Source organism: Tenrec ecaudatus, chromosome 4 (assembly GCF_050624435.1).
Source record: "Tenrec ecaudatus isolate mTenEca1 chromosome 4, mTenEca1.hap1, whole genome shotgun sequence".
NCBI classification, from domain to species: Eukaryota; Metazoa; Chordata; class Mammalia; order Afrosoricida; family Tenrecidae; genus Tenrec; species Tenrec ecaudatus.
The window spans coordinates 101,747,292-101,759,555 of record NC_134533.1 but is presented as its reverse complement, the minus strand read 5'-3'; the positions used below and the strand labels follow the sequence as shown (position 1 = coordinate 101,759,555).

Below are 12,264 nucleotides of genomic sequence, written 5' to 3'. Positions count from 1 at the left end.
GATTACATGTTGGTGAAATAGAAAACTACAATAAATCTACAGAAGAAAAAGCAAAACAAAAATAAACACTAGAACTAATAAAGTGAATTTAGCAACTTCACTTCTACTTTTATTTATTTTTGTTTTTTTAATCATTTTATTGGGGGATCATACAACTCTTATCACAATTCACACATACATCAATTGTATAAAGCACATCTGTGCATTCGCTACCCTCATCATTCTCAAAAAAATTTGCTCTCCACATAAGCCCTTGGCATCAGCTCTTCATTTTTCTCCCTCCCTCCCCGTTCCCTCTCCTACATGAACCCTTGATAATTTATAAATTATTATTTTGTCATATCTTACACAATCCGACATCTCCCTTCACCCATTTTTCTGTTGTACATCCCCCAGAAAGGAGGTTATATGTAGATCCTTTTAATCGGTTTCCCCTCTCTACCGCACCCTCCCTCCACCCTCCTGGTATTGCCATTCTCACCACTGGTCCTGAAGGGATCATCCACCCTGGATTCCCTGTGTTTCCAGTTCCTATCTGTACCAGTGTACATCCTCTGGTCTAGCCAGATTGTAAGGTAGAATTGGGATCGTGATAGTGGGGTGGAGGGGAGGAAGCATTTAGGGACTAGAGGAAAGTCGTATGTTTCTTCGTTGCTACACTGCACCCTGACTGGCTCATCTCCTCCATGTGACCCTTCGGCTCACTTCTACTTTTAATAGAGACAAAGTAATTACATTTCTACATCTCTACATCTTAGTAAAAACAATTGGTAATTGAAATGGGAATATTCTCACTACCTGATTCTAAATTGTATTATATAACATCTAGTAAACTACATAGGAGGGATTCTTTTTAGATTATGAAGAGCTGTTACTTAGAATACCAAAAGCTTAAAATAGCACCATCATCTTTCTTTACAACATTTACTTATGAAACTGCTTTGTCTTCAGTGATTGTGGCAGGAAGGTGGACATCATAGAATGCCAGTTTAATTCAACAAAGTGTTCCTATATTGAGGGAGTACTTGAGTAGAGGTCCAATGTCCATCACTAAACCTATAATAATATGCACATAGATCTATTTATCCATCTTCATATGTAAATATATTTACATATGTACATGCCTGTATTTATGCCTTTTGCCTCCTAGTTCTTTCCTCTATTTCCTTTTACTTTCCTCCTGTCCCACTATCATGCTCAGCCTTCATTTGAGTTTCAGTAATTCTTCTCGGTTACATTGTCCTTGATCAAGCCCTACCAGGCCTCCTACACCCTCCTTGCCATCGATTTTGGATCACTTGTTGTTTTGAAGAATATTTTAGAGACAAAATTCTAGGTCTACTCTATCAGAAATTCTGGGAATGGGTCTAACAACTAAAAAAAAAGGATGAACAAAAACTGTCCCATATGAGTCTAATAAATGCTAAAGTTTATGATTGCTATCCTAGCTAAACTGGACCCTAAATGGAGTATCATGTGGCGAGCCACATGTTAGCAAACCAAATTACCAGTTTCTGTTTCATGTAGCTACCTCACAAGAACAGAAACCCAAGACAACCAGACAACCAATTCATGGAAATCCAAGCTAGTCTCTCAGAAAATGCCTTCCAACCTGAAACTTCCCCAGTATATTTTTCCATTTTGTTGATAATTATAATATCATTTCCACCTGTCCCAAGGTTCAGACAAGGCATTCTCTAAATAATGAATTGAAAAATAATGAGCGATACACAAATTTAATATTGTGAAAATTTTATTTCTAACATATTCCAGTGACCTCTACAGTAGACATGAATACAAAAGAAGACCCACCTGAGCAGAAACCCAGGTGAATTCCAACATGCATAGGCCCACCCACTGAAGCCCATTGCTGTGGAGTCAGTTCTGACTCAGAGTGATCCTACAGAACAGAACAGAGCTTCGACTGAGGGTTTCTGAGGCTATTCATGTTTAAGGAAGTGCACGCTTTATCTTTTTCCCACTGCTTTGAATCAATGGCTTTTCATTTACCAGTCCAATGCTCCATCCACCATGTGATTAGGGCTCTTTAGAAGTTAAAACTATAAATAATAAACACATTCACTGTCGTGACGTCAATTCCAACTCATGATGACCCTATAGGAGAGAGTGAAATTGCCCAGTTTCCTAAACTGTAACCCACCTCTCCTCACAAAAAGCAAAACCTCTTTATTGGTCGTAATAGAGATACCAAATAATTTCTTAGTACAACCACAGTCAGCAGTATTGTAGAACTGCTACCACAATCAGTTTCAAAACATTTATTTCTTCTTGAACTCCGTGATATCAGCTCCCTTTTACCCCACACCCTCCTCACTCTACCTCCCAGGAGACCTAATTTCTAATTGCTGTCTCTCTAGATTCATAAATCCTCGGTTTCATATACCATAAAACAGAAAAACGTTTGGCAAAAATTCAAGAAGTTTATCCCCAATGACAAAATACATCAGAGCTAAACCACAATATGAAGAAAAGCTAAAAGAAACAAAAAAACCCGTAAAATGTTGAAAACCATATTAGGCCCAATGTTTATGGGAGGGATCAATTGACAAGGATTTAACTATTCAATTCAGGTTCATGATTTTTACCTTCTATAGTCATCTCTCCAATGTACTCTGCTTTGTGATCTGTTTATTCCCATCTCTCCATTGTGTATAGAGGGAAATAACCAGAGGCTTTTTTTTTTTTCCTGTAAAGATCTTACAAATGTGCCTTGGCCTCCACTGTCATCCATAGCCTTCTGGAAACCAGATTCTCAGAGTTTGAGCTCTGATACTGTTTCCTCCTTTGGCTTTAGATTACATGATTTGCAATCCTTTGGTCACTGATGTTGGAGGGCTTCTTCCATGTGGGCCTAGTTGACATCTCAGTTAGAGGGCTGCTTGTTTGGAAACAAGCTATTAAGACCCCAGACTCTATCATAGCTGATAGCCAGGCACCATCTAATTTCTTCACCACGCTTTGCTATAACACCCATATGTTCTGCGTTTCCTTCCTCAGTGTATCAAGTAGGGACATGATGAATTAATTGTTCTTAAATTGGAGCTATGGTTCAGTGCAAGCCCAACTCCACTTTTGGATCGATGTCTTTTAAAAATATTTTTTAAATCTGCTTTTGGCTCCCTTTAGAGGCCTCCTTATTTATTTATGGTAGAAAATTTTATCAATCATCTCCCTACAGCATATTTTCCATTAATGTGGTCATAATTATCCCCCAACGGTAACTTTTAAAACTCAGGTTGAAAAGAGGATATTGGCCCAAAGTAAACTAACTGCATATAGTAATATCTGAATTATTCACATTGCACAGAATAAATCCTTTTGCGACTGGGCATTATTTACACAAACAATCATAATTAGTTTTCAGGGAAAACTTACAACAATATTCACTGAGAATGTCAGTCACAGGTTTTCCCAAACAATATATGTCTTAGTCTAGCAGATGGGGCATTGATATAGTAAATCAGTGATTGTCTGCCTATTGGTAGATTCTTTAAGTGAGTAGAAAATCTCGTCTTTCTCCTGTGGAGTGGCTGGTGGTTTTGAACTGTTAACCTTATGGTTAGTAGTCCAACGGGTAGCCACTGCAGCAAGAGGGCAATTTAGCAAAAGGGACTGAGAGGGAACCTTATGTTTCAAGTGCAACTAAACCTAAAGGAGAAAGAAGATGAAGAGAGTGATTAGCAAAAGACTAATAATTCAGGGAAACTAAGTTCAAGCGATAAAGAAGGATAGTTGAACTTGATGCCTTGCACATATAAAGGAGCAATTTTGCTTGATCCGTGCTGCCTGGAAACCAATTTAAATTGAAAGCTGACATGTTTTCAGCATAATGCACACGACTTAACTCTCACGGTCTTATACTAAGCCTACTTTATTAACTGTATACTCCTGAAAGCATTGGAGTGTTTAAACCTTACACTATTGCTCTTAGCTGTGAAGGAAGAGATTCCAATTTATGGTGATCCTGAGTGTGTGAGTTGAATTACACCATAGGTTTTTTTCTTTTTCATGGAAGAGCGCGAATACAGTGCCCCACTACCACAAATTATGCAGTCGAGTTTCCCACATTTGGGAAATTGCAGGGGCCAACACATCCGGAGTGCAATGGATAAGCCTCGCCCTGGGAAAACCACCTTCGACATCATGGTGTCTCCCCTGCCAGGTAATTATTCACCATAGAATTTTCAAGGCTGTGACTACAGATCTGTTTCTTGGGTGTATTTTTTTAATTTAAAGATAATTTTATTGGGGACTCTTATGGCTCTTACATCAATTGTATCAAGCATATTTGTACATATCCTGCCATCATTTAAGGTGGATTTAAACCACCAACCTTTTGGCTAAGTAGTCAAGCATTTACACTGATATGTCAACAGGAACTTCAAACTTGGCACTAGGAATGCTAAACCCAATTGAACTTCAAATAGGGAAATAGTGAAGTACTCTACTCTGAAGTCACATGTGTCCCTCATATAAATGACCAAACACAATTCACTATATGCTGTGAATGCATCATAAAGTGTCAGCATCTCTATTAGACTGTCACAGAATTTTATGGTAGGTAAATAGAGGAATTAGCAGAAGGCACCTTTGAGAAATATCTAAACACAGTAGACAGTGGCTCTTCCTTCCTAACTCAACCAGACATCCCAGAGTGCTGTGTAAATCCCAATGCATTTTTTTTAGTAAATACTTTTCTTGAATGTTTCTTTTCTTCTCTATTTTAATCTGCTACACAGTTGGATAAATTCCAAAACTGGAAATATGTTTATTATGCTACCAATTAAAAACAGACAATCTTGATATATAAAATGCATTGAACTTAATTTAACTTGGATTGGCCATGTGATGATATAGAATCCAGATTTAAAAATCAATCACACATATGTTCATTATCATCAACATTAACCAAATCTCTCTTCAGTCCTAGCTATATGATTAGAAGAATGCCATAATTATAAATGTTGTTAATCAAATGTGTCTGTTTATCTGTGTCTGTGTCTGTAGGTAGAGATCTAATTATACTCTACTGAATTGACTGTCAAGTTTTGTACAATCCTGGTAACTGGAAAGGTGTGTAAATAATGGAAACGCACAATGAAGCATTTCAACACTTTTGAAAAGGCTTTTGTTTGCTGAAATTTATTAAATAGCTTTTCTTTTTGAAAGTAGAGGGAGCAGATTCTCTGCTCATCTACTACATGTAGTGCAAATATTTATTTATAAAGTACCAGTTTACTAATTGATTAAACAAAAGAATAGCCTTATAGTTTTGTGAATGAACTTATATATGTATGTATTCATGTGTTGTATATAATTTAAAGAAAGATTAGTCATAGAAATTGATATCATCATTAATAGTGACTTCAATAAATTGTTACCCAAGGAAAATAAGGCAGGAAAGAATAACAAAGTGTTATTTACAGTTGGCTAGATTTGGCCATAATTTGATTGTGATTGATGATTCTGATTAGTCTAGGTCCTACTGAGACATATTTCTTATAGATTGACTATGCACTATAAAATATACCCTGATGATTCTGCTCTGACCATGGACCAGGGATATGATTACCCTCACTATCATGCAGAATGTATTGGTAAGAGGAGTGTTGAAGATGCAGTTAGGTTAAAATTTAGTACCCTATCATTTGATCTCCTTAAGATCAATTTAATTTTCTAGTTATTAATATTTTCTGCTTTCTCTTCTATTGAAGTTTTCATGTTTTACTTTTTATTTTTTCATTTTCAGTTGTGTTGTTAAAATGTTTCTCTGTGTATTAGATCCAGGATAAGTAATTCTATAAATACACTAACTGGATTCCTGGTTCTGGGGGTGTATGGCAGGTAAGGTTGGTGGGTGAGTGTGAGGGCGAGTAGAGAGCTAATAACAATGAATACAAGCACGAAGAAAATGCCCCTATGCTGATTGTGGTCATGATTGCAAAACTCTTATTGATGTGATTGAACTATTGATTGCATGATATAAGAAGCACATGCCAATAAAACTGGTGAAAAATAATAAAATACAAAAGAGTACACAAAACCCATATGGCCATTGATAATGTAATAATATGGCCTTTGTAATATAAAGTAGAAAAACTATGAAAAGCATGATCTTCATTAGTGTTGGTGTTAGTTGTCAGCTAGTTGGCTCCAATTCATAACAATCTTATGTACAGTAGCATAGAGCGCTGACTGTCTCTGAGCCATTTTCAGAATTGCTATGTTTGAACCGATTGTTGCAGCCTCTGTATCAAGCAAAGGTCTTGCTCTTTTTTGTTGTTGACCCTCTCCTTTACCAAGCATAATGTCATTTTCCAAGGATTGGCTTTTCCTGGTAAGATGGACAAAATACATGAGACAAAGTTAATCGCCCTCACTTCTAAGGAGCAGTATGGTGGTACTTCTTCTAAGACAAAAGTGTTTGTATTTCTTGCAGTCTATGTCTGGTCAGTATTCTTTGTCAGTACCACAACTCAAAAGCATAAATACTTCTCTGGCTTTCCTTATTAAGTTACCAACTTTCACAGTGCATATGAAGCGATGGAAAATACCATGGCTTGAGTCAGAGGAACTTTAATCCTCAAGGTGATATCTTCAATATCTGACCCTTCAAGTAGGGGTTGACCAGCAGTTTTGTCCAATGTCTCATTTCATTTCTCCACTGCTGTTACTGGATCCAAGTAAAATGTAATTCTTCACACCAGCCTTTTCTCTCTTTATCATGATGCTGTCTATTGCTGTGGTTATGAGGATTTTGTTGTTGTTGTCACATTAAGTTGTAATCCATACAGAAGGCTACTATCTCTGATCATCAGTAAGTGCTTAAAGTCCTCTTTATTTTCAGCAAATAAATTGTTCCATTTGCATATGTAAATCTTCTCCCTGTCCTGATACTAATACCTTCTTTATATAATCAAGTTCATGGATTATATTCTTAGCATGCAAATTGAATAAATATGATGAAAAATCCAAGTCTAGAGAACTTCTTTTCTGATTTTAAACCATGCAGTGTTCCTGGCTACATTCAACTATTGCTGCTTGGTTTATGTGCAGTTACCAAATGAGCATAATTATGTGTTCTAGAATTCCCATTCTTCCAATGTTATCCATTATTTTTATGATCCACATGTTTGATATGTTTTCCATAATGTGTTTGTTAGCTGCTATCTAGTTGGCTCCTAAACTACAATTTATAAACACAAGTAAATCAATTTATAAACCAAGCATGCATCTTTTTAGTATTTTCTGCTTTCAGCCACCATTTATGTGATGTCAACAATGATGTCACTTGTTTTCGCCCTGTTCTCAATCTACCTTGAATTTACTTTCTCTCCCTGTAAATGTACTGTTACAATAGTTTTAAATTATCCTCAGCAAAATGTCCTGCGCTATTAGTGATATTGCTCCTTAATTTTCACATTCCCTTATATCACTATTCCTTAGAATTGGCCTAATATGGATCTTTTCTATTCAATTGGCCAAAATTGTCTTCCAAATTCCTTGACATAAACCATGGAATGCTTCAATTTCTTAAAATATTTCACTTTGTATTCCAGCAATTCCAGGAGCCTTGTCATTCTTAATGCTTTAAGTGCGGCCTGAACTTTTTCCTTCCATGCCATCAGTTCTTGATCATAAACTCCCTCTTGAATGGACTGAATGTTAACAAGGTCTTTTTGGTATAGTGATTCTATGCATATCTTTCATCTTCATTTGATGCTTCTGAACCCCTCCTTATGTGGCCCACAGAGTCCCTCAATCTTACAAACTTAACTATGGGGTTGAGTCTTTTCTTGAGTTCTTTCACTTTGAGATAGTCTGTGCATGCTCTCTTCCCTCTACATTTCCTGCTTCACATCTTTGCACATTCATTATAATGCTTTACTTTAACCGCTTGAGCTTGCCTTTGAAATCTTCTGTTTAGTTCTGTTCTTTCATTGTGTTTGCCACTTGTTTCGGCTTTTGTAGGCTTGAATGTATGTTTCAGAGCCATTTCTGACACCACTTTTGTCTTTTAATTTCTTGTCTTTTGTTTCAACAGTTTTATTAGCAAGCAATTTGCATACCATATAACTCAAGAGTTCAATCATTGAAACATATTAAGGAGACTTGCACAAACACCCCATCAATTTTAGAGCACCCTACCCCACCCCCATGGATAAATCACCTCTAAACTGAGTAATGCAGTCACAATATATCCCAGTACTCCCTCCCCCCTCCTGCCTTCATTATTTACTCCCCAAATCCTCTTACTCTCCCTATTATCTATCTGCAAATCCTGTATTCCCTATAACCCAATGTATCAGTTATTAGCATTATGCATTCACCCCTCTTGTGCTGCACAGCTGGGAGATCCAAGAGGAAATAATAAAAAAACAAAATTGTGCTAAGGTGGTCAGGATAAAAACAAAATAATACACAGACAAAAATACAAATAATGTGTAAGAAGGAAAAGACCCTGATATGGTTAAGGTTGATTGTGCCAACCTGGTCGATAAACACATGTGGGGTTAATTGAAGGACAGAGGGATAAAATGGCTCAGTGAACCTCGCCTTTTGTGTTCTCGGGTCTCTTGCTTTGTGATGGTAGGATAAGGATGCAGCCGCCTTAGCTAGTTCTCTGCTTCAGCTGGAAAGGCTCACTTCCTGCAAGACATCCCCAAGGAGAAGTCACATGGACCTGCCCCAATGCAGCCCTGGGTGCTGGATCAGCCAGGTGGAGACCCCCGACAGCACTGAGATGCTTACACATTCACTGACTAGGCTTTTCTCTTGCACATTCACTGACTTGGCATCATTGTGTGTGTTTTGTGAGATGGACTTTGTGGATTGGTGTCAGACATATGGGTCAATGGGTTCATGTTGGACTTGTGGGATTGGACAGCAGTGGGTTGTGATGTTTTCTTGTTATGCACTTAGCCTTTATATAAAACTCTCATACATGAGTTTCTGTGAATTTGTTTCTCTGAAGTACCTAGACTAACACAAACCCCCAACAACATTTAAAAAAGCTAAGGAAGAAATTTCTGTTATGGAACCGGCAAGAGATACTTGCACCCAGAACAAATTCAGGACGGGTCTATAGGGTGGTGAAAGGGCCAAGTAACAAGGCTGACCCAGCATAATCAAGATTACAATGGTCTCTGCCTGGTAGTAAGGCTGTTCAAGACTCTTGCCTGTGGCTAGAGTGGATCTGCTAGTGGCTCAGTCTGACTAGGTTTTCTGCAGATGGGTTTTCGGGTTCCACTGTCCCCAGTCACCCTCCCCAAATTTGGTGCCATAATTGCTGCTCTCATGCTTTCCTCCTCACTATATTCAAATTTTGTAATTGTTATCTTTGCATCACACAAGCTGGTATGCTCATTCCATGCAGACTGAGTTGACTTATCACTTAGATGGCCGCTTGTTTAAATATAAGCCTTTTAAGACATCAGACACTATTCCTATTGATAGCCAAGGTCCATTTGCTTTCTTCATCACACTTTGCTGTAGCACCCTTATCTTCAGTGATCATTTCTTGAAAGAGAATATGGACTAGGGTCATTATGTAAGAATTTATTATTCTTAAATTGGAGCTTGGATTTAGTGTGAACCCCAAACCCATTCCTGGATCTATACCCATGTTGTATTTTCTTTCCCTGTAGGATCAACACCCCTGGGTTTCATTTACTGAAACATAAACTAACACAGCTTCAAGTGGGTAATCCACAATGGCAGCACACCTCTGAGACACACCCTAATGTAAATGAGTATAAGCAGAATATAACAGATGGTCATCACAGGATTGCCAGGATACTATGTATCTTAATGCAGCATCCAAGGCATTGATTTATCATGACCTTGCTTGCTTGCCAAACAACAGGGCACCACTCTTGGTACAGCTGTCTTCTTTGACTCAGACACCTTTCATTTTCCAACTTAAGTCCTCAGGTTACAAGTGTGTCTGAAAAAAAGAGTCCAGTTCACGCAGTGGAGTTCCTTTTGGGGGTCTTGTCCATGCAGCCAATGGGACATGACGTGGACCCAAGAGATCCAGGATTTAGTGTCCCAGAGTTCTGTGGTATATGGCCTGAGTTCCTGGGAACCCCCAGACACTTAGGTCAAATCTGCCCTCCCACTGCACGCCACTAAAGACTCTCCTTACTTAAAGATCCCACAAGAAACCCCAGTCTCTCCTGTCTCCACCTGGAGGTCAGCCCACCCTCCTCTTCCCCCAACAGACATGCCCTATGTTGTCCCAAACTTTACCATTCCACTTCCTCTCTCCTGTACTGCTACTACCACCGTAAGCCTCATCACTCTGACAGTGCAGCCTCCTTCTCTGGGGGACCTCACCCCCATCCCCAAGGCTACCACTCTGCAGGGAACATCCCCTCTCTCTTCCCCAGCCATTTGATCCCAGCCTTTGTGAGGCTCCCTCTGTCCCAGTGACCTACACTATACTTACCTGCAGCAGATGCAGTGTGAGTCATTGGCACTGGTCCAGCTCTTTACCAGCCTGTCTGATTCCCCACCAGAAGACTGGAAGGACTGAAAGCTGGAGTGTGCCCATTCTACTGCTTGTTCATACCTCATGGACTCATACTGTATTTGTCCTGTTGTGCTTGACTAACCTCACTCAGCAGAACCTCTTCCAGATCCCTCCACGAGTTGAGGTGTTTCATGGTTTCATCTCTGTTTTTTAGGGATTTGGAGTATTCTGTTGTGTATATGTACCAGTTTCTTTTTTACCCAGCCTTCTATTGATGGGAATTTAGGCTGTTTCCAGCTTCTTGCTATTGTCAGTTTTGTTGCAATGAATGCAAGGGAGCAAACGTCTGTCCGTGATCTGTTTCTGATGTATTTGGGATATGGAGCATGATGCTATCTGTTTTAGGTATGCCATATTGTCTTCCAGAGTGACTGAATGTATTTTCAAGTCCACCAGCAGAGGATAAGAGTTCCTATCTCTCCACACCCTCTCAAACATTTCTTGTTCTCAGATTTGTTTTTTAGGGCTAAACTCATGGGTGTTAGCTGGTATCTCATTTTTGTTTTGACTTGCATTTCCCAGATAGTTAATAACCTGGCACATTTCCTCATGTTTTTATTAACCATTTAAGTGTTCTCCTTTGTGAATTGCCTGTTCAGGTCTTTTGTCCATCTTTTTAGAGGGGTATTAGTTTTTTTTCTTGTTGTAAGTTTGTAAAATTCTGTAGATCTTAGTAATTAGTCCTTTGTTATGTCATTACGGAATATCTTTTTCCCCATGTGTGGATTCTCTTTTTAATATTTTAATGTCTTTCAATGTATACAAGTGTTTTATTGTTAATAGGTTCCATTCATCTATTGCCCGTTCCATGGAGTGTGCTTCCTTTGTTAATTCTGCTAGCTCATATATTCTCTGAACTAGGGCTCCTATCTGTGTCCGAATTTTCTCACTGGCGATCCTGATAGCTTTGGGTTTTACATTTAGGTCTTTAATCCATTTTGAGTTTATTTTTGTGCAGGGAGTGAGATATGGGTCTTGCTTCATTTTTCTGCCTGTGGACATCCAGATTTTCCAACACCGTTATTAAGGAGGGAGTTTGCTTCCCATTTAATGTTTTGAAGGCCTTTGTCAAAATTCAATTGTCTGTAGGCAGATGTTCTTATTTCTGGGTTGTCTGTCCTTATCCATTGGTCTGAATATCTATTGTTACACCAGTACCAGGCTGTTTTGACAACTGTGACAGTGTAGCAGGTTTTGAGATCAGGTAGTTCAAGGCCACCTAATTTACTCTTCTTGAGGAATTCTTTGTTTTTCCTGAGCTTCTTCCCTTTCCATATAAAATTGCTAATCTGTTTTTTCCATTTCTTTGAAGTATGATGCTAGAATTTGGATCTGGATTGCATTGAATTTGTAGATTTCTTTAGGTACTATTGGCATTTTCACTATATTGAGTCTTCTGGTGCACGAACATGGACTATCCTTCCACTTGTGTAGATTCCTTTTGGTCTCTTGCAGTAATGTTCTGTAGTTTTCTTCTTACAGGTCTTTTTTTGGGGGTGGTGGTGTAAGTTTATCCCTAGGCACATCAGCTTTTGCATAGCTACCGTGAATGGTACTGATTCCTTGATATCTTTTTCCTGTATTACCATCACTATTATATAAGAATTCAGTTGATTTCTGCTTTTAATCTTATATCCTGATACTTTATTCAAATGTTCTATTGCTTCCAGCAATCCTCTTGTGGACCCCTTAGGGGTCTCAATATATAA

General features: G+C 38.4%; 1 non-coding gene across 1 annotated transcript; it reads right to left on the bottom strand.

The window, feature by feature from the left end:
- Positions 1-4,028: 4,028 nt before the first annotated feature.
- LOC142447337 (U1 spliceosomal RNA) lies at positions 4,029-4,191 on the bottom strand. Its single transcript, XR_012784078.1, has one exon. It is a non-coding gene; the product is annotated as a U1 spliceosomal RNA (small nuclear RNA).
- Between the last annotated feature and the right edge of the window lie 8,073 nt (positions 4,192-12,264).